The sequence below is a fragment of the Oncorhynchus gorbuscha genome, linkage group LG12 (assembly GCF_021184085.1).
Source record: "Oncorhynchus gorbuscha isolate QuinsamMale2020 ecotype Even-year linkage group LG12, OgorEven_v1.0, whole genome shotgun sequence".
NCBI lineage: Eukaryota > Metazoa > Chordata > Actinopteri > Salmoniformes > Salmonidae > Oncorhynchus > Oncorhynchus gorbuscha.
Genome location: NC_060184.1, coordinates 16556194 through 16577497, shown reverse-complemented (window position 1 = coordinate 16577497; position 21304 = coordinate 16556194). Strand labels below are relative to the sequence as shown.

The 21304-nt window shown below is 42.7% G+C and overlaps 1 pseudogene; it reads right to left on the bottom strand.

Annotated features, from left to right (window-relative positions):
* Positions 1-2945: 2945 nt before the first annotated feature.
* Positions 2946-21304, bottom strand: part of LOC123990603 — a 28212-nt pseudogene continuing 9853 nt past the window's right edge.

Sequence of the window (21304 nt, the reverse complement as noted above, 5' to 3'; positions counted from 1 at the left end):
ATGTGTTTAGTATTGTTTAGTATGTGTTTAGTATTGTGTAGTATGCATTTAGTGTTGTTTAGTATGTGTTTAGTATGTGTTTAGTATTGTTTAGTGTGTCTTTAGTGTTGTTTAGTATGTGTTTAGTATTGTGTAGTATGCATTTAGTGTTGTTTAGTATGTGTTTAGTATGTGTTTAGTATTGTTTAGTGTGTCTTTAGTGTTGTTTAGTATGTGTTTAGTATTGTGTAGTATGCATTTAGTGTTGTTTAGTATGTGTTTAGTATGTGTTTAGTATTGTTTTAGTGTGTTTAGTGTGTCTTTAGTGTTGTTTAGTATGTGTTTAGTATTGTGTAGTATGCATTTAGTGTTGTTTAGTATGTGTTTAGTATGTGTTTAGTATTGTTTAGTGTGTCTTTAGTGTTGTTTAGTATGTGTTTAGTGTTGTTTAGTGTGTGTTTAGTATTGTTTAGTATGTTTTTATTATAGTTTAGTGTGTGTTTAGTATTGTTTAGTATGTTTTTATTATAGTTTAGTGTGTGTTTAGTATTGTTTAGTATGTTTTTATTATAGTTTAGTGTGTGTTTAGTATTGTTTAGTATGTTTTTATTATAGTTTAGTGTGTGTTTAGTGTTGTTTAGTATGTTTTTATTATAGTTTAGTGTGTGTTTAGTGTTGTTTAGTATGTTTTTATTATAGTTTAGTGTGTGTTTAGTGTTGTTTAGTATGTTTTTATTATAGTTTAGTGTGTGTTTAGTGTTGTTTAGTATGTTTTTATTATAGTTTAGTGTGTGTTTAGTGTTGTTTAGTATGTTTTTATTATAGTTTAGTATGTGTTTAGTGTTGTTTAGTATGTTTTTATTACAGTTTAGTGTGTGTTTAGTGTGTTTAGTATAGTTTAGTATAGTTTAGTGTGTGTTTAGTGTTGTTTATTGTTATAGTATGCATTTAGTGTTGTTTAGTATGTTTTTATTACAGTTTAGTATGTGTTTAGTATTGTTTAGTAGTGTGTGTTTTTAGTTTGTTAGTTTAGTATGTGTTTAGTATTGTTTAGTATGTGTTTAGTGTTGTTTAGTAGGTATCATTCTGTCACAGCTATTTATTCCTTAAGACCAAACACTGCCTCCATCTCTGCCCACCCAGGTTTTCTAATCCGTCTGGTTCAACAGATTGGCAGAATACAAAATGTAGTGAGGGGCTCCGTAATGGAGATAAAATGCTCTGCTTTGATCCATGTTCACTTTGTAACCCCCCCTTCCCCTCTCGCACATGTGCTTGTCAGAGTCTATGACAGTCAATGGCCAAATTGTACCTCTGGCTGCTTGAACTCAGGCCAAGCCAGGGAGGGTTGTAATGGTAGGCTGACCAGAGGCTCCCGCAGCTCACCTGGGGATATGATGTCCCTCAGTTCCAGCTCTCTGCTCTCTGCTCACTCCTGCTGTTCTGCTGTGAATGGTGTGAAGGTTTTGGTTGGAGGATATTCTGCACATGGATGAAAGAATAAAAGGGAGATATATTCTCTGAGTGGGATTTTAGTGAAAAACAGAAAGTAAACAAGAAACGTTATACAGTCACAAAGTTAATGTACCATGTGAGCAATTGGGCACATTGTTAGATGCAGTGGTTACATAACGGAATCCAAACTAAGGATGCCCTCTTGTGGCTGTAAAACAGTATTTCAGCTCCCTACTCCCAACTTCCACCCTCAATATTTCACTCAGTAGATTGAAACCAAGAGGCAGTAAACACACCACTCCTTTGTACCAGCATTGTCTTCAACATCTCTAGTTAGATAAAACATGGGATCTAGCCTCTGATCGTGAGTTCTGTCGTTCTGTGTGCACCGGAGTGAACATCGTAGCGCTGCTGTGTTCCTGTGTGGTGTGTAGTTCAGTTCCGGACAGATGGCCGAGGTAGTTGGTGGAGAAGCACATGAATTGATTAGGTTTGGTGTTGAACTGTTGCCGTGGGAGGCAGCTGCCCACCTGCCCCTGCGGGTCCCCGTGCCAGACCATGCGTGGTCCAGGGACACAGAACTAGATGCTCGGATTAGACCACACACAGCAGATGTTGAGGTCCCGCCACCCCGTCTTGGGCTGGGGGAGCCTGTTCGTGTCAAGAGGTCCAGAGTGTGTTAGGTCTGCTCTTCAAATGATTCACTGTAGAGGGGCAGAGGATGGCGGTATGTCTGTGTACTGAGTTTTCAATGTGGTTATTTCTCAGGGATAAACAGTAATAGTTTACTTATTAGAGTGGTGACATTGTGGTTTTCATAAAGCAGGTATTAAAACATCTATGTTACCATAACGTTTGAATAATATAGTCTAACTGTACATTACTTGTAGTCCCACTGTATATTGTGCTACTCCACTGTATTGGTGATAGTACAGAGTACTGCATTGAAACATCTGATCTTCCTTTCCCTCTGCAGTTCTTTCTTTTCATTTCAACAACTTTCTACTAGTGATGTGCAAGACGCCTTGCACAAGATTGATGTATAACAAATTGATTGATGATGTGCTTGATTCTTTATTGCTGCATTTTTCTGTTCCTCTGACTGGAGAATCTTTAACACATATTTGTTACTTTACAATTATCTCTGGTACCATCCCCAGGGTCCGAAAGGAGGCCCATATACTCCCCCTGCTATTCTGTTTATATTCTATCCTGATTGACTAGTCACTTTCACCCCTACCTACATATTATACCTGGTACCCCTGCACATTGACTCATTACCGGTACTCCTTTTATATAACCTTGTTAATGTTATTTTATTACTATTTACCTTTTTTATTTAGCAATTTAATATTATTTTTAAAAAACTCTGCATTGTTGGAAAATGGCTCGTAAATAAGCATTTCACAGTAAAGTCAACACCTGATGCATTCAGCAAGTGACAGGTAAAATTGGATTTAATTTGATTCCATTTACTCAAAGCACATAACCAAGAATACCTGCTACCAGAACAAGCTAAATGTGCTTTTTATTTAAAGTATGTGGTGTTACAAACAAATGCACAGTACGTAAACATCTGAACAAGAACTTAAATGGATATTTGGGGATTTTGGCAATGCTAACTAGCGTTAGCGCAATGACTAGAAGTCTATGGTATCTGCTAGCATGCATGGTGTTAAGGCTAGTTAGCAATTGCGCTAGCGCTAGATAGCAACATCTTTCAAACTGCACACATAGACATAAAAATACTATTCCCGAGTTTATCTGACTCTGGGGAAGTAGATGAAGGGCCTCATTGCCAAAATCCCAAAGTATCCATTTAACATAATAGAACTCATGTGCAGAAATGCTACAGTAAAAAACATGTTCTTCATACAGTTTAAATATAATTAGTTGAGTGCAATGCAATATTCTTTAAACATAAAACCCCCTAAATACAACAAAATGAAGAAGTTAAAATGTAAGTGAACACACATTACAAGTGGTCCTGACCTAGACATCTTAAAGGATAATTTTGGCTACATTCGACTCCAAAAACTTGATCACCAATTATAAATAAGCCTATTAGCCTGATCCCGCCCCCTAACACACACACCTCCTCATTTCTTAGATAAGTCTCCTGCTGTATTGACCCAATTGCTGCTATAAAACTGGACCAGGATGTGTTGAGCCCATATTTGGAGTCTGACTCAATTGGTCAGGTTTTGTGACAGAATACAGTGAAATGATCAATTAAGCAATACATTTAAAAATTCTAAATCATATCATGGAAATACATCCATATTAATCTAGTCCACTTGCTGGCTCTCGCTCTGTCATAGCACTTGAACCTGGGGGTGAGATTATATCTGTATACAAAAAACTATGTGATAGAATACTTGAACACTTTTAAAACCCAGAATGTACACCATTGTCATTGTGTCACAGAATTATTTTAAGTAAATCTACTATTCTGATATTTTTCTATCCACAAAAATACAACACGCAAGCAAAGAAGTCTTTCTCAACATAATTTGTGTGGAGCGTAACAGGAGAATGCTAGTAGTACATGTGACAAATTGTAGGATAAATAACAGTAGTGTTCAGAATTGTACAATATCAAATGAGAGCATTTTGGTGAAAAGGGAGTGTGAATCAATCACACTCATATCAAAGTAGATTTGAAAGACATTTTGTGGCACCTTGGCTACCTCAACACAAGTGCTAATTTAAGATGGTTAGTTTAACTCATTAAAGGGTAAAGGGGTTTCATGGCTAGTAAATATAACAGAAGTAGGTTGAGCTGCTACAGAATGGGTTATTCAGTGGACATTAGCACTTGCGACCAGGGTTAGGGTCAATTTCTTTTCATTCAGTAAATTGAAATTCCAATTCCAAATATTTCTCATAAAGAAGCAATGAGGAAAATTGAAATTGGAATTTCATTTATCTTCCTGAATTGATTTAACTGAAATGAAATCGACTCCAACCCTGCTTGCTACATCTGGGCGGCCTGTATGCTGTTTATTCCACTGTGTCGATAGAAATACTGAAAGATCAATGTTACACCATTCACTCTCGATTCTAGCAAATTATTCTATGGTAAATAAGTTGCAAAGGAAGTTTGCACATTTACACATATTTTTCTTCGGGAGAACGGGCAGTAAATTCAAGATGGTGGTAAAATTGACTCCTTATAATCTGAGGAGATTATATAACATCCTCAAGCATATAGTAGACATGCATCCTGTAGGTTATGTTGAACAATAGTCTCATATTTTATCTGACAAATCTTTCCCAGCAAGTCTATAATAGAAAACAAAACGTTCAAAATATATTTGAGGGACGTTGTGAATCCTCAGAGATTTACATGATACAAACGGATAATCTGAAATGGTTTTCTCTGATGAGATCCTTGATATTGTTTGTGTTCTTATACAAAGCTCAAGAGCTGAAGGGGGAGAACCGGTTGGTAAGTAAATATTCCCTAAATAGTGCAATACTTTTAACCAGAGCCTTATGGGTCCTGGTACAGAAATAATGCACTATATAGGGAATACGTTGTCACTTGGGACACAGTATCTACCCTTCTAGGAGACACTTCCACATTCCGTGGCTGATGGCCAAGGCTGCTCCCTCCAAATATACCTACATTATATTTGCAGTCCCCCAAACAAGCACCAAGACAGTTGTACAAATAACCTTAACCTTGAACCTGACACACATAGACAGAGCTATAACCACCAATCCCAGATTGACCTCTGAAGCAACAACCAACCCAGCCCAACACTGACTGGTGGTTCTGTCCTCCTCGCCTCTGCAGGCCCAGTCCTTCTTAACACATCACATCAAAACTACACTGTTTAGAGTGTCCCCACAACCCAATTTGCTGGCTCCGCCCAAAGTCAATGTTCCTCTTCCACTTGCACTGTGCTGCCCCAGCGACAAACCCATCAATCCCTAAGAGTCCTCTGGGCTGGTGTGCCGGATTAAAACGCTGTAAGGAGTGGATGACTAACCAAACACCAAACACCCTGTCCATCAACAGGCCTGGTGCCCCTGTCTGTCAGGTGAGCTGACCTGACCCTGTGTCCAGGGCAGGGTTGGTTAGGTAGGCAGAGGATCGTCATCTCCTTTACTGCATTTACATTTGCAGCACAGAACAAAGGGTGTGGCTAGGAGGAGGAAGGGAGAAGCCACCAGTAGGAGCAGACCGAAGCCAGCAAATATCCCCACCACCTGGAGAGAGAAAGAGAGGGAGAGTGATAGAGAGCCAGTAGCGAGAGAGAGAGAGAGAGAGAGAGAGAGAGAGAGAGAGAGAGAGAGAGAGAGAGCCAGTAGCGAGAGAGAGAGAGAGAGTAGCGAGAGAGAGAGAGAGCCAGTAGCGAGAGAGCGAGAGAGCGAGAGAGAGAGTGAGAGAGAGAGAGAGAGAGAGAGAGAGAGAGAGAGAGAGAGAGAGAGAGAGAGAGAGAGAGAGAGAGAGAGAGAGAGAGAGAGAGAGAGAGAGAGAGAGAGAGAGCCAGTAGCGAGAGAGCGAGAGAGAGAGAGAGAGAGAGAGAGAGAGCGAGAGCCAGAGCGAGAGAGCGAGAGAGAGAGAGAGAGAGAGTAGAGAGAGAGAGAGAGAGCCAGTAGAGAGAGAGTGAGAGAGAGAGCCAGTAGCGAGAGAGCGAGAGAGAGAGAGAGAGAGAGAGAGAGTGAGAGAGAGAGCCAGTAGCGAGAGAGCGAGCGAGAGAGAGAGAGTGATAGAGAGCCACCAGCGAGAGAGAGAGAGAGCGAGAAAGAGAGCGAGAGTGAGAGAGAGAGCCAGTAGCGAGAGCACGAGAGAGAGAGAGAGAGAGAGAGAGAGAGAGAGAGAGCCAGTAGCGAGAGAGCGAGCGAGAGAGAGAGAGTGATAGAGAGCCACCAGCGAGAGAGTGAGAAAGAGAGAAAGAGAGCGAAAGAGAGCGAGAGAGAGAGAGCCAGTAGCGAGAGCGAGCGAGAGAGAGAGAGTGATAGAGAGCCACTAGCGAGAGAGAGAGAGAGCGAGAAAGAGAGCGAGAGTGAGAGAGAGAGCCAGTAGCGAGAGCACGAGAGAGAGAGAGAGAGAGAGAGAGAGAGAGAGAGAGAGAGAGAGAGAGAGAGAGAGAGAGAGAGAGAGAGAGAGAGAGAGAGAGAGTGATAGAGAGCCAGTAGCGAGAGAGCGAGAGAGAGAGAGAGAGAGAGAGAGAGAGAGAGAGAGAGAGAGAGAGAGAGAGAGAGAGAGAGAGAGACAGAGAGCGAGAGAGAGAGAGAGAGAGTGAGAGAGAGAGCCAGTAGCGAGAGAGCGAGAGAGAGAGAGAGAGAGAGAGAGAGAGTGAGACAGTAGCGAGAGAGCGAGAGAGAGAGAGAGAGAGAGTGATAGAGAGCCACTAGCGAGAGAGCGAGAGAGCGAGAGAGAGAGTGAGACAGTAGCGAGAGAGCGAGAGAGAGAGTGAGACAGTAGCGAGAGAGCGAGAGAGAGAGAGAGAGAGAGAGTGATAGAGAGCCACTAGCGAGAGAGCGAGAGAGAGAAAGAGAGCGAGAGTGAGAGAGAGAGCCAGTAGCGAGAGAGCAAGAGAGAGAGAGAGAGAGAGAGAGAGAGAGAGAGAGTGATAGAGAGCCACTAGCGAGAGAAAGAGAGCGAGAAAGAGAGCGAGAGTGAGAGAGAGAGCCAGTAGCGAGAGAGCGAGAGAGAGAAAGAGAGCGAGAGTGAGAGCCAGTAGCGAGAGAGCGAGAGAGAGAAAGAGAGCGAGAGTGAGAGCCAGTAGCGAGAGAGCGAGAGAGAGAGAGTGATAGAGAGCCACTAGCAAGAGAGAGAGCGAGAAAGAGAGCGAAAGAGAGAGAGAGAGCGATAGAGAGACACTAGCGAGAGAGAGAGTGAGAGAGAGCGAGAGAGAGAGCGAGAGAGAAAGAGCAAGAGCGAGAAAGAGAGAGAGCGCAAGTGGAAGTGAATGATTTTACAACATACACACATTAACAATCAACCAAATGTATCTAAGCCCTTTTAACGTCACCAGTTGTAATTCATGAGGTGCTTGTTTTAACCCAGACATCACATAGACACTGGAGGGATGTAATGTACAGTAAGTAGTACAATGATGCATCAACACAACATTATTAAATCTTTCACTTGCCCATGAAGTAGTACACTGAATATCCACAAGGTGGCAGTAGTTCCTCAAATATAAATCTACATTGTTACAGACAGGATTGGCAAACATACAGTGTTTCTGATAGTGGAGGCTTCTTAGGAGAGGACGGCTCATAATAATGGCTGGAACGGAGTGAATGGAATGACATCAAACACATGGACACCATGTGTTGAATGTATTTTATATCATTCCACCGATTCCGCTACAGCCAATACCACAAGCCCCCCAACTAAGGTGCCACCAACCTCCTGTGGTTTCTGACAGTGAATATACAGATATATACATCACTTATAGTGTCCTTGATGATAAACAGGCAACATGCTGTTATAAAAATCATTGTGTTCGTAGTGTTAAGTGTTGGGTCTAATGGGATAAGAGCTTTCAACAACACCTTTTAAATATTAATGAAGCAGTTAGGTGTTAAACCTACATAAGACCTACAGAGGAACTAGTGTGGCCAGACACATTCAAACACATTTTTTAATTTTTTTTTTTACAATTGTTGTCCAAATGTTGTCTTAGACCTCCTCCAAGACCTCCTTCCACAGTGACAGGTGGATAGTATGAAAACAAGGACCAGTAACTGGACAGGCAGGTGGGGGAATGGTCTACATACAGTTGAAGTCGGAAGCTTACATTCACCTTAGCCAAATACACTTAAAATTGTCTTAGGTCAGTTAGGATCATCAATTTGTTTTAAGAATGTGAAATGTCAGAATATTAGTAGTAGCATTTCCTTTAAATTGTTTAACGTGGGTCTAACATTTCGGGTAGTCTTCCACAAGCTTCCCACAATAAGTTGGGTGAATTTTGGCCCATTCCTCCTGTCAGGGCTGGTGTAACTGAGTCAGGTTTGTAGGCCTCCTTGCTCGCACACACTTTTTCAGTTCTGCCCACAAATTTTCTATAGGATTGAGGTCAGGGCTTTGTGATGGCCACTCCAATACCTTGACTTTGTTGTTAAGCCATTTTGCTGTTAAGCCATTTTGCCACAACTTTGGAAGTATGCTTGGGGTCATTGTCCATTTGGAAGAGACATTTGCTACCAAGTTTTAACTTCCTGACTGATGTCTTGAGATGTTGCTTCAATATATCCACATAATGTTCCATCCTCATGATGCCATCTATTTTGTGAAGTACACCAGTCCCTCCTGCAGCAAAGCACCCCCACAAAATGATGCAGTCACCCCCTCAGTTAGCCTATCAGAAGCTTCTAAAGCCATGACATAATTTTCTGGAAGTTTCCAAGCTGTTTAAAAGGACAGTCAACTTAGTGTATGTACATTTCTGACCCACTGGAATTGTGATACAGTGATATTAAGTGAAATAATCTGTCTGTAAACAATTGTTGGAAGAATGTATGTAAACCTCTGACTTCAACTGTAGATACTGCTGTCACAGCTAACCTGTGTGACTGACTGGGTTCGAACCCGGAACTCCAGCATGCCAGACGATTGTTAGCTCGCTGAGCTAAATCCAACTAATGCCTCGTTTTTACAATACAGTACCTGTGTCCGGTGCCAGATCACTGAAGCTCTGGAGTGGCCCAGTTTGTTTCTGCATGGCCCTTTATCGTAGTGGATCAGGAGGAAGTCGTCCTGGAGAGAGAGAAAGAATCACTATCAGGGTTAAAGCCTGGATGAAATGTTTTAAAAGGCAGGGTTAAATGTGGGGGCAGGCCCACTAGAATGATGGACACTGGCCCAGATCATATGTACGTTTTGATAAGACACACTAAGATTAGACTAGTTTTGATATTTTCTGTTCAAATTGTTATCTATTGAATTATACATTCAGAATTCACCGATAAATTGACCCACATGGAAATCTAAAATCAAAGAAACCGTAAATGACATGGTAATTGCCTAAATATAATTATTTCCATGACAGAATGAGAAAATGAAGCTGAAAGCGTTTGGACATCAGAGCAATGTTGATGGAATCCTATTTGAGTCAGAAACAGATACTCGTGATAAAAAAACTTAACTATAATATTGGCACAAGATGAAGGGAGTGTTAGAAAATAATGAACAGAATTACAATTAATTACAATTTTTGTTTAATCCAGTATAAACTGAAAGAGACAAAATTCACAAATTCTACAGCACAATGGCTTAGGTGTAAAACTAACAATGACTGAATTGTCACGACTTCCGCCGAAGTTGGCTCCCCTGCCTGTTCGGGCGGTGCTCGGCGGTCGGTCCTCGTCACCGGCCTACTAGCCACCGTTCTCCATCGGATCGGAACGGCTATGGATCAGGTGATGGAGAGAATGGACCGATGGAAGAGAAGTGGTCTCCTCTCTCCACCTTCGGCTCCCCCAGCTCAGGACTCCCCATCTCCCGACTCCAGCACCCTCCGTCTTACGCTCCCGAGGGTCTATGATGGAGCGGCGGCAGGGTGCCAGGGGTTCTTACTCCAGCTGGAACTGTACCTGGCCACCGTCAGACCCACTCCCTCGGGAGCGGAGAGGGTGAATGTCCTCATCTCCTGCATCACGGGTCGTGCTCTGGAGTGAGCGAACGCAGTCTGGAATGGCCCAGACTCAGCGCGGGAGCACTACCCAGAGTTTTCCCGCCGTTTCCGCGCCATGTTTGACCACCCTCCAGAAGGCCGAGCGGTGGGAGAACGACTATTCCATCTCAGGCAGGAGAGGAGGCGCGCCCAGGATTACGTGTTGGAGTTCCAGACCTTGGCAGCAGGATCTGGGTGGAACGACAGGGCCCTTATCGACCACTACAGGTGTAGTCTCCGGGAGGACGTTTGCAGGGAGCTAGCATGTCGGACACCGCTCTTTCCCTGGATGAGCTGATTGACATGTCCATCCGACTGGACAATCTGCTGGCTGCCCGCGGGCGTTCGGAGAGGGTCCTGTGTGTTCCACCACCCAGCACCTCCACTCCGGCTTCGATGGAGTTGGGAGGGGCTGCGCAGAGGGGTACCGGTGGAGGAGGCTCCTCCTGCACCAGCTGTGGTCGGAGAGGACACACGGCCGATCGGTGCTGGGGGGGTCCGTCTGGGAGTCGAGATGGCAGGCGGAACACTTCTCGATCACCCCAGGTGAGTCAGCACCAAACTCACCCAGAACCCCCTGTTGGTCACATGTTTGTCTTGATTTTTTCTTCCTTAAAATTTTCCCCTCTTCCCAGCATAGGGCGCTAGTCGATTCAGGCGCAGCTGGGAACTTTATGGATCGCGGACTCGTTATTAAATAAGGTGTTCCGCTTGTGCCGATAGATTCTCCCTTTCCCGTGCACTCCCTAGATAGCCGGCCATTAGGGTCAGGGGTGGTTAGGGAGACCACGGTTCCACTGGACATGGTAACGCAGGGGAATCATAGGGAGCGTATCAGTCTCTATATTATTGATTCGCCTGCGTTTCCAGTGGTTCTAGGGATTCCCTGGCTGGCCCGGCACAATCCTAACAGGCAGGGGGTTCTCCAGGAGTTTCCATCGGTGCCACGTTGGTGGAGAGTCCAGACCAGGGTCCCACGGTGTGCATTCCCCCCGAGTATGCCGATTTGGCAATCGCTTTCAGTAAAAACGAAATTACCCCCACATCGACCGGGAAGGGATTGTGCGATAGATCTCCAGGTAAACGCTGCGCTTCCCAAGAGTCACGTGTACCCATTGTCCCAAGAGGAGACGTTGGCTATGGAGACATATGTCACGGAGTTTCTGGGACAGGGGTACATTCGGTCCTCCATCTCACCCGTCTCCCCGAGTTTCTTTTTTGTGAAGAAAAAGGAGGGAGGTTTGCGTACGTGTATTGATTATAGAGGTCTAAATGGCATCACAGTGGGGTTCAGCTACCCACTACCTCTCATTGCTATGGCAGTGGAATCATTTCAGGGAGCGCAGTTCTTCACAAAATTGGATCTCAGGAGCGCGTATAGTCTGGTGCGTATTCGGAATGGAGACGAGTTGAAAACCTTATTTAGTACCACATCGGGCCACTATGAGTACTGCGTCATGCCGTATGGGTTAAAGAATGCTCCAGCCGTTTTCCAATCCTTTGTAGACGAGATTCTCAAGGACCTGCACAGGCAGGGAGTGGTTGTTTATATCGATGACATTCTGATCTACTCAGCCACTCACGCCGCGCATGTGTCTCTGGTACGCAAGGTGCTTGGTAGACTGCTGGAGCATGACCTATACGTCAAGGCTAAGAAGTGTGTGTTCTCCAAACGATCCGTCTCCTTTCTGGGTTATCGCACTTCCATCTCGGGGGTGGAGATGGAGGGTGACCGCAGTAAGGCCATGCGTAATTGGCCGACTCCGACCACGGTAAAAGAGGTGCAGCGGTTTTTTGGGTTTTGCCAACTACTACCGGAGGTTTTGGCCAGATAGCGGCTCCAATTACCTCACTGCTGAAGGGGGGCCCGGTGCGGTTGCGGTGGTCAGCAGAGAGGCGGACGGAGCTTTCAACAGGTTGAAGGCGCTGTTGACGGATGCATCCGTGTTGGCGCATCCGGACCCCTCTCTAACATTCATAGTGGAGGTGGACGCGTCCGAGGCTGGGGTGGGTGCCGTGCTATCACAGCGCTCGGGTACGCCACCAAAACTCCGCCCCTGCGCTTTCTTCTCGAGGAAGCTCAGCCCAGCGGAGCGTAACTATGATGTGGGGGACCGGGAGTTGCTAGCGGTGGTCAGGGCTCTGAAGGTGTGGAGACACTGGCTTGAGGGGGCTAAGCACCCTTTTCTCATCTGGACCGACCACCAGAATCTGGAGTATATTCGGGCAGCTAGGAGACTTAACCCACGTCAGGGAAGGTGGGCCATATTTTTCACCCGATTCCGGTTCACGTTATCGTATAGACCGGGCTCCCAGAACCTGAAGGTGGACGCAATGTCCCACCTTTACGACACGGAGGATAGGTCCACTGAACCTACTCCCATCCTTCCCGCCTCAAGGCTGATAGCACCAGTGGTATGGGAGGTGGACTCGGACATCGAACGGGCGTTACGGACTGAACCCGCGCCTCCTCAGTGTCCGGTGATTCGGTGGGCTCACGTCCTACCCTCCTCGGGTCACCCTGGGGTGGGGAGGACAATGGGGAGCCTTCGGGGGAGGTATTGGTGGCCTACCTTGGTTAGGGACGTTAAGGTTTATGTCTCCTCCTGTTCGGTATGCACCCAGAGTAAGGCTCCTAGGCACCTTCCTAGAGGGAAGTTACAACCCCTCCCCCTTTCACAACGGCCATGGTCACATCTATCGGTACATTTCCTGACCGATCTTCCCCCGTCTCAGGGGAACACCACGGTTCTGGTGATTGTGGATCGGTTCTCTAAGTCCTGCCGTCTCCTCCCGTTGCCCGGTATCGCTACAGCCCTACATCTGCATTCCCAGATGCCGTTCTGCACACCACTGTTATAATGCACTGTTTATATGCCTGTTTGTGGCCCGCCTGTTAGCTTGCGGGATTCTTGCCATTCTCTTTCAACCTCTCTCATCAATAAGCTGTTTTTGCCCACAGGACTGCTGCTGACTGGATGTTTTTTGTTTGTTGCACTATTCTCTGTAAACCTTAGACAGTGTTGTGTGTGAAAAGCCCAGGAGGCCGTCCGTTTCTGAGATACTGGAAGCGGCGCACCGGGCACCGACAGTCATACCACGCTCAAAGTCCTTTTTGCCTCGATGCCTATCTGCCAGCTTTATATAGCAAGCCAAGGTCACGTGACTCACTGTAGGAGCAAACTATTTTTGTGAATGGGTTGGTGTGTACCTAATAAACTGTGGCAGTGGCATCACGAGTTTTACAAGCTCTGGTCACTGTGTGCAGGTTCCACACAATCCAATAGAACACTACTAAGTATTAGAGTATTAGACTGTATCTCTATGGCAGGCCCAGGCAGTAGCAGCAGAAGGTTGTGTATGTGTTCAGTGTTTATGGCTTCTACTCACGTCCAGAGACTCCAGACAGTACCAGCAGAAGGCGTGCTTACAGTTCTTGCACATCATCTGAGCACAGCCCTCGTCCCTCTCGATGTACACCTTACACTTGGGACAGCACTTGATGGGTGCATCTTCATCGTCGCTCTTGTAGAAGGAACTGGAAGACAATAATCATCAGGGGACCGGACATATATAGACCTGTACATACCTGTACATACTGCACTGTCAGGGATAATACGAGTGATACTAACAGCTAAACATCAGTCCATCATTGACTCTGTGTTGGGCCTTGTTGTGTTCATATTGTCTGTGAACTCATTGGACACGTTGAAATAGAACCTTGCCATTTTACAATGTTTCAAACTGGTTCCTTCCTACTGAACCCTACCCTGGTTCAGGGTACAGTAGGCAAGTAGTAGTAGTAGTAGTAGTAGTAGCAGTAGCAGTAGTAGTACATGTGTTGCAGTAGTAGTGGAAGGTGTGTCATAGTAGTAGAAGTACGTAGGTGTTTTGTAGTAGTAGTGGTAGGTGTGTTGTAGTAGTAGTAGTGGTAGTAGTAGGTGTTTTGTAGTAGTAATGGTAGTAGTAGTAAATGTGTAGTAGTAGTAGTAGTAGTAGTAGTAGTAGTAGTACTAGTGGTAAAAAAATGTGTAGTAATAGAAGTAGTAGTAGTAGTACTAAATGTGTAGTAGTAGTAGTAGTAGTAGTAAATGTGTTGCAGTAGTGGTATTAGTAGTAGTAATAGTAGTAGTAAATGTGTTGTAGTAGTAGTAGTAGCAGTAATAGTAATAGTAGTAGTAAATGTGTTGTGGTAGTAGTAGTGGTAGTAGTAGTAGTAGAAGTAGTAATAGTAGTAGTAAATGTGTTGTAGTAGAGGTAGTAGTAGTAGTAGTAGTAGTAAATGTGTTGCAGTAGTGGTATTAGTAGTAGTAATAGTAGGAGTAAATATGTTGTACTAGTAGTAGTGGTAGTAATAGTCATAGTAGTAGTAGTAATAGTAGTAGTAGTAGTAATCGTAGTAATAGTAGTAGTAAATGTGTTGTAGTAGTAGTAGTAGCAGAAATAGTAATAGTAGTAATAGTAGTAGTAAATGTGTTGTGATAGTAGTAGTGGTAGTAGTAGTAGTAGAAGTAGTAATAGTAGTAGTAAATGTGTTGTAGTAGAGGTAGTAGTAGTAGTAGTAGTAGTAGTAGTAATAGTAGGAGTAAATATGTTGTACTAGTAGTAGTGGTAGTAATAGTCATAGTAGTAGTAGTAATAGTAGTAGTAGAAGCAGTAATAGTAATAGTAGTAATGATAGTAGTAAATGTGTTGTAGTAGTAGTAGTAGCAGTAATAGTAATAGTAGTAATAGTAGTAATGATAGTAGTAAATGTGTTGTAGTAGTAGTAGTAGCAGTAATAGTAATAGTAGTAATAGTAGTAGTAAATGTGTTGTAGTAGAGGTAGTAGTAGTAGTAGTAGTAGTAGTAGTAGTAGTAGTAGTAGTAGTAGTACTAGTAGTAATAAATGTGTAGTAATAGAAGTAGTAGTAGTAGTACTAAATGTGTAGTAGTAGTAGTAGTAGTAAATGTGTTGCAGTAGTGGTATTAGTAGTAGTAATAGTAGGAGTAAATATGTTGTACTAGTAGTAGTGGTAGTAATAGTCGTAGTAGTAATAGTAGTGGTAGTAGTAGTAGTAATCGTAGTAATAACAGTAGTAAATGTGTTGTAGTAGTAGTAGTAGCAGTAATAGTAATAGTAGTAATAGTAGTAGTAAATGTGTTGTGGTAGTAGTAGTGGTAGTAGTAGTAGTAGTAGAAGTAGTAATAGTAGTAGTAAATGTGTTGTAGTAGAGGTAGTAGTAGTAGTAGTAGTAGTAGTAGTAGTAGTAATAGTAGGAGTAAATATGTTGTACTAGTAGTAGTGGTAGTAATAGTCTTAGTAGTAGTAGTAATAGAAGTGGTAGTAGTAGTAGTATTAATCGTAGTAATAATAGTAGTAAATGTGTTGTAGTAGTAGTAGTAGCAGTAATAGTAATAGTACTAATAGTAGTAGTAAATGTGTTGTAGTAGTAGTAGTAGCAGTAATAGTAATAGTAGTAATAATAGTAGTAAATGTGTTGTAGTAGTAGTAGTAGCAGTAATAGTAATAGTAGTAATAGTAGTAGTAGTCGTAGTAGTAGTAGTAATAGTAGTGGTAGTAGTAGTAGTAATCGTAGTAATAATAGTAGTAAATGTGTTGTAGTAGTAGTAGTAGCAGTAATAGTAATACTAGTAATAGTAGTAATAGTCGTAGTAGTAGTAGTAATAGTAGTGGTAGTAGTAGTAGTAATCGTAGTAATAATAGTAGTAAATGTGTTGTAGTAGTAGTAGTAGCAGTAATAGTAATAGTAGTAATAATAGTAGTAAATGTGTTGTAGTAGTAGCAGTAATAGTAATAGTAGTAATAGTAGTAGTAAATGTGTTGTGATAGTAGTAGTAGTAGTAATAGTAGTAGTAAATGTGTTGTAGTAGAGGTAGTAGTAGTAGTAGTAGTAGTAGTAGTAGTAGTAGTAGTAGTAGTAAATGTGTTGTAGTAGAGGTAGTAGTAGTAGTAGTAGTAGTAGTAAATGTGTTGTGGTAGTAGTAGTGGTAATAGTAGTAGTAGAAGTAGTAATAGTAGCAGTAATAGTAATAGTAATAATAGTAGTAGTAAATGTGTTGTGGTAGTAGTAGTGGTAGTAGTAGAAGTAGTAATAGTAGTAGTAAATGTGTTGTAGTAGAGGTAGTAGTAGTAGTAGTAGTAGTAGTAGTAGTAGTAGTAGTAGTAGTAGCAGTAATAGTAATAATAGTAGTAGTAAATGTGTTGTGGTAGTAGTAGTGGTAGTAGTAGAAGTAGTAATAGTAGTAGTAAATGTGTTGTAGTAGAGGTAGTAGTAGTAGTAGTAGTAGTAGTAGTAGTAATAGTAGGAGTAAATATGTTGTACTAGTAGTAGTGGTAGTAATAGTCATAGTAGTAGTAGTAATAGTAGTAAATGTGTTGTAGTAGTAGTAGTAGCAGTAATAGTAATAGTAGTAATAGTAGTAGTAAATGTGTTGTGGTAGTAGTAGTGGTAGTAGTAGTAGTAGAAGTAGTAATAGTAGTAGTAAATGTGTTGTAGTAGAGGTAGTAGTAGTAGTAGTAATAGTAGTAATAGTAGGAGTAAATATGTTGTACTAGTAGTAGTGGTAGTAATAGTCGTGGTAGTAGTAGTAATAGTAGTGGTAGTAGAAGTAGTAGTAATCGTAGTAATAATAGTAGTAAATGTGTTGTAGTAGTAGTAGTAGCAGTAATAGTAATAGTAGTAATAGTAGTAGTAAATGTGTTGTGGTAGTAGTAGTGGTAGTAGTAGTAGTAGAAGTAGTAATAGTAGTAGTAAATGTGTTGTAGTAGAGGTAGTAGTAGTAGTAGTAGTAGTAGTAGTAGTAGTAGTAGTAGTAGTAGTAGTAGTAGTAGTAGTACTAGTAGTAGTAAATGTGTTGTCGTAGTAGTAGTAGCAGTAATAGTAATAGTAGTAATAGTAGTAGTAAATGTGTTGTAGTAGTAGTAGTGGTAGTAGTAGTAGTAGAAGTAGTAATAGTAGTAGTAAATGTGTTGTAGTAGAGGTAGTAGTAGTAGTAGTAGTAGTAAATGTGTTATAGTAGAGGTAGTAGTAGTAGAAGTAGTAATAGTAGTAGTACATGTGTTGTAGTAGAGGTAGTAGTAGTAGTAGTAGTAGTAAATGTGTTGCAGTAGTGGTATTAGTAGTAGTAATAGTAGTAGTAAATGTGTTGTTGTAGTAGTAGTAGTAAATGTGTTGTAGTATAAGTAGTGGTAGTAGTAGTAGTCGTAGTAGTGGTAGCAGTAGTATGTGTTTTGTAGTAGTAGTTGTAGTAGTACATGCGTTGTAGTACTAGGTGTGTTGTTGTAGTAGTAGTAGTAGTATTAGCTGTATTGTAGTGTATTGCAATGATAGTAGTAGTTAGTAGTAGTATGTGTGTAATAGTAGATGTGTTGTTGTAGTAGTAGTGGTACTAGTAGTAGGTGTGTAGTAGTAGCAGCAGTAGTTGTAGTAAATGTGTTGTAGTAGTAGCGGTAGTAGTAGTAGTAGTAATAGTAGATGTGTTGTAGTAGTAGGTGTATTGTAGTATTAGTGGTAGTAGTAGTAGTAGGTGTATTGTATTAGAAGTTGTAGTAGTAGCTGTATTGTTGTAGTAGTGACAGTAGTAGTAGTACTAGTAGTATATGTGTAGTAGTAGTACCTGCGTTGTTGTAGTAGTAGTATTAGTATTAGTAGTAGTATGTGTGTAGTAGGTGTGTTGTAGTAGTAGTAGGTGTATTGTATTAGTAGTGGTAGTAGTAGCTGTTTTGTTGTAGTAGTGATAGTTGTAGTATGTGTGTAGTAGTACTAGGCATGTTGTAGTATTAGCTGTATTGTAGTAGCTGTAGTAGTAGAGTAGTAGTTGTAGTAGTAGCTGTGTTGTAGTGTTGTAGTTGTGTTTGTAATGGCAGTAGTAGTAATGTTGTAGCCTACCTGGTCTCCCCGGGTAGGAAGGTAATGATGGGCATGTTGTCCTGGCAGGCCTGTCCTTTATGCCAGCTGGCCTGGCAGGCTGAGCAGAACTCCAACCTGCACACCGAGCACTGGACCAGCTGTGGTAGTGCCACTTCCCCCTCCTTCAGTTGGCACACTGCCTGGCATGACGAGGACGGGCACCAGGTTCGACACGGGTCCAGCAGCACCTCTGTGGAAGACACACATGGCCAGGGTCCTATTCATTAAGGACATTGTAACAAAACGTTTTGCAGTGGAAAACTAACATTGTATTGGATGAGTTCAGGTAGTCCTTCCCTGTTTCAGCCCATTTTCCACTGTTATCCTCCTATCACAAATGGACAGATACCACAGAAACAGACTTCATGGTACAGTCAATATGGCCGCCGGTCTACCCATCACGGAACGCATCACGGAACGTTTACTTAAAATGGGGAATCACGTACTATTCATTGTATTTCTATGCCTGGGACCTCATACCTCCACAGGAAACATGTGGGAACGGCACACCCAATAGAGAAACATGTAGAACAAGGCTACCAGCACAGCTTCTGAGGCCATTTCCACTTCTCTATCTTTGGCATCTCAATAGAAGCTATTCTGAAATACAGTATGATTTGATGTCCTGGCTTGATCTCCCTCTCATCACAATTATGCTAATCTTCTTGAACTCTTCTGTGGACAGGAGTAAAAAATAAAAGCCTAACACATCCAGTACAGAACATTTAACAACAACTGCTGTGTGTGTGTGTGTGTGTGTGTGTGTGTGTGTGTGTGTGTGTGTGTGTGTGTGTGTGTGTGTGTGTGTGTGTGTGTGTGTGTGTGTGTGTGTGTGTGTGTGTGTGTGTGTGTGTGTGTGTGTGTGTGTGTGTGTGTGTGTGTGTGTGCATCCACTAAAAAGTTCTCATCTACCATTATCCATGAGCCAGATGTCTTGGGATTGTTTATCTGAAGGGGTTTCCAATTAAATCCTACGCAAATCCAATGAAACTGAATTTGATTAGTTAAGATGGAGAGAAAAAGCTCCCAGCCTTCGGCTCTGTCGGAGAGCCTTATGTCATCTGAACAGAGGCTAAGATAGGTCTAAAAGTAGAGGAGAAAGAAGACACATTACTGAATAAACAGTCCAGTGTCTCCCTTTTCTCCACTCCTACAGCCTGTATGGTCAGTGTCTCCCTTTTCTCTACTCCTGCAGCCTGTATGGTCAGTGTCAGGGTTAAAGGGTCAGTGATCAGGGCTGTGACCTGTCCTGTGTCCACTCTCAGTCTCTTCTCTCTGTGAGTCTTAGATAATGTTTTGAGAGGTTAAGATAGGTCTACAGTGGAGGAGAGCGGGAGGGAGTCACATTGATAACTAGCTCTCTCTACTACCACAGCTTGTGAATGGTCATGAGTCACCTGTCAGGGGTTAGAGGTCAAGGAAGTTGCCTGTACGTACCTCTCTCAAACTGCAGCCTCCTGTACCTCTGCATGCTCCCTGCTGCCACCATGCATTCAATCTGCAAGACAGAGACATACACAGATATGGGTCTCACATCACCCTGCTTGTTGCACTCTTAACCTGTTGAAGACGCATCCAGGTTCAATGGGAATAGAGACAAATAGCTACAGTACTTGGAGATCTCAGTGACAGTGTCTCAAATGGCACCCTATTCCCTACTTATAGGCCCTGATCAACACTAGTGCACTACATAGGGAATAGGGTGCCATTTGGGACGGGCTCAGTGAGTTCAATTGGAAGCCTGGTAGAACTACTTTACTATACCTCATTCTCTAGCAGGTGACCTTGGTTTGGGCAGGCAGAGTCTGGACAGCTAATAGTGGTTTCGAGGCCCTCTTTGATCAGAAGTTCAACATACTGCTGCAGGCACTGCAAGGGAGAAGCAGAGGAATTAAACTTTATTACAAAAATACAATGGATAGTGTGTGTGTCCCAAATTGCACCTCATCTCCAATAAAGTGCACTACTTTTGAGCAGAGCAAGACAGAACAGTACAGGACAGAACAGTACAGGACAGAACAGTACAGGAAAGAACAGGACAGGACAGTACAGGACAGGACAGAACAGAATGGGACAGGGCAGGACAGAACAGAACAGTACAGGAAAGAACAGGACAGGACAGTGTATAATAGGATAGTGCAGAACAGGACAGTACAGAACAGGACAGTGTAGAACAGGATAGTGTAGAACAGGATAGTGCAGAACAGGACAGAACAGAACAGGACAGTGTATAACAGGATAGTACAGAACAGGACAGTGTAGAACAGGATAGTGCAGAACAGGACAGTACAGAACATGACAGTGTATAACAGGATAGTACAGAACAGGACAGTGTATAACAGGATAGTACAGAACAGGACAGTACAGAACAGGACAGTGTATAATAGGATAGTGCAGAACAGGACAGTACAGAACAGGACAGTGTATAATAGGATAGTGCAGAACAGGACAGTACAGAACAGGACAGTGTATAATAGGATAGTACAGAACAGGACAGTACAGAACAGGACAGTGTATAATAGGATAGTGCAGAACAGGACAGTACAGAACAGGACAGTGTATAATAGGATAGTGCAGAACAGGACAGTACAGAACAGGACAGTACAGAACAGGACAGTGTATAATAGGATAGTGCAGAACAGGACAGTACAGAACAGGACAGTGTAGAACAGGATAGTGTAGAACAGGATAGTGCAGAACAGGACAGTACAGAACAGGACAGTGTAGAACAGGATAGTGTAGAACAGGATAGTGCAGAACAGGACAGTACAGAACAGGACAGAACAGAACAGGATAGTGTAGAACAGGATAGTACAGAACAGGACAGTACAGAACAGGACAGTGTATAATAGGATAGTGCAGAACAGGACAGTACAGAACAGGACAGTGTATAATAGGATAGTGCAGAACAGGACAGTACAGAACAGGACAGTGTATAATAGGATAGTGCAGAACAGGATAGTGCAGAACAGGACAGTACAGAACAGGACAGTGTATAATAGGATAGTGCAGAACAGGACAGTACAGAACAGGACAGTGTATAATAGGATAGTGCAGAACAGGATAGTGCAGAACAGGACAGTACAGAACAGGACAGTGTATAATAGGATAGTGCAGAACAGGATAGTACAGAACAGGACAGTACAGAACAGGACAGTGTATAATAGGATAGTGCAGAACAGGACAGTACAGAACAGGACAGTGTATAATAGGATAGTGCAGAACAGGACAGTACAGAACAGGACAGTGTATAATAGGATAGTGCAGAACAGGATAGTGCAGAACAGGACAGTACAGAACAGGACAGTGTAGAAC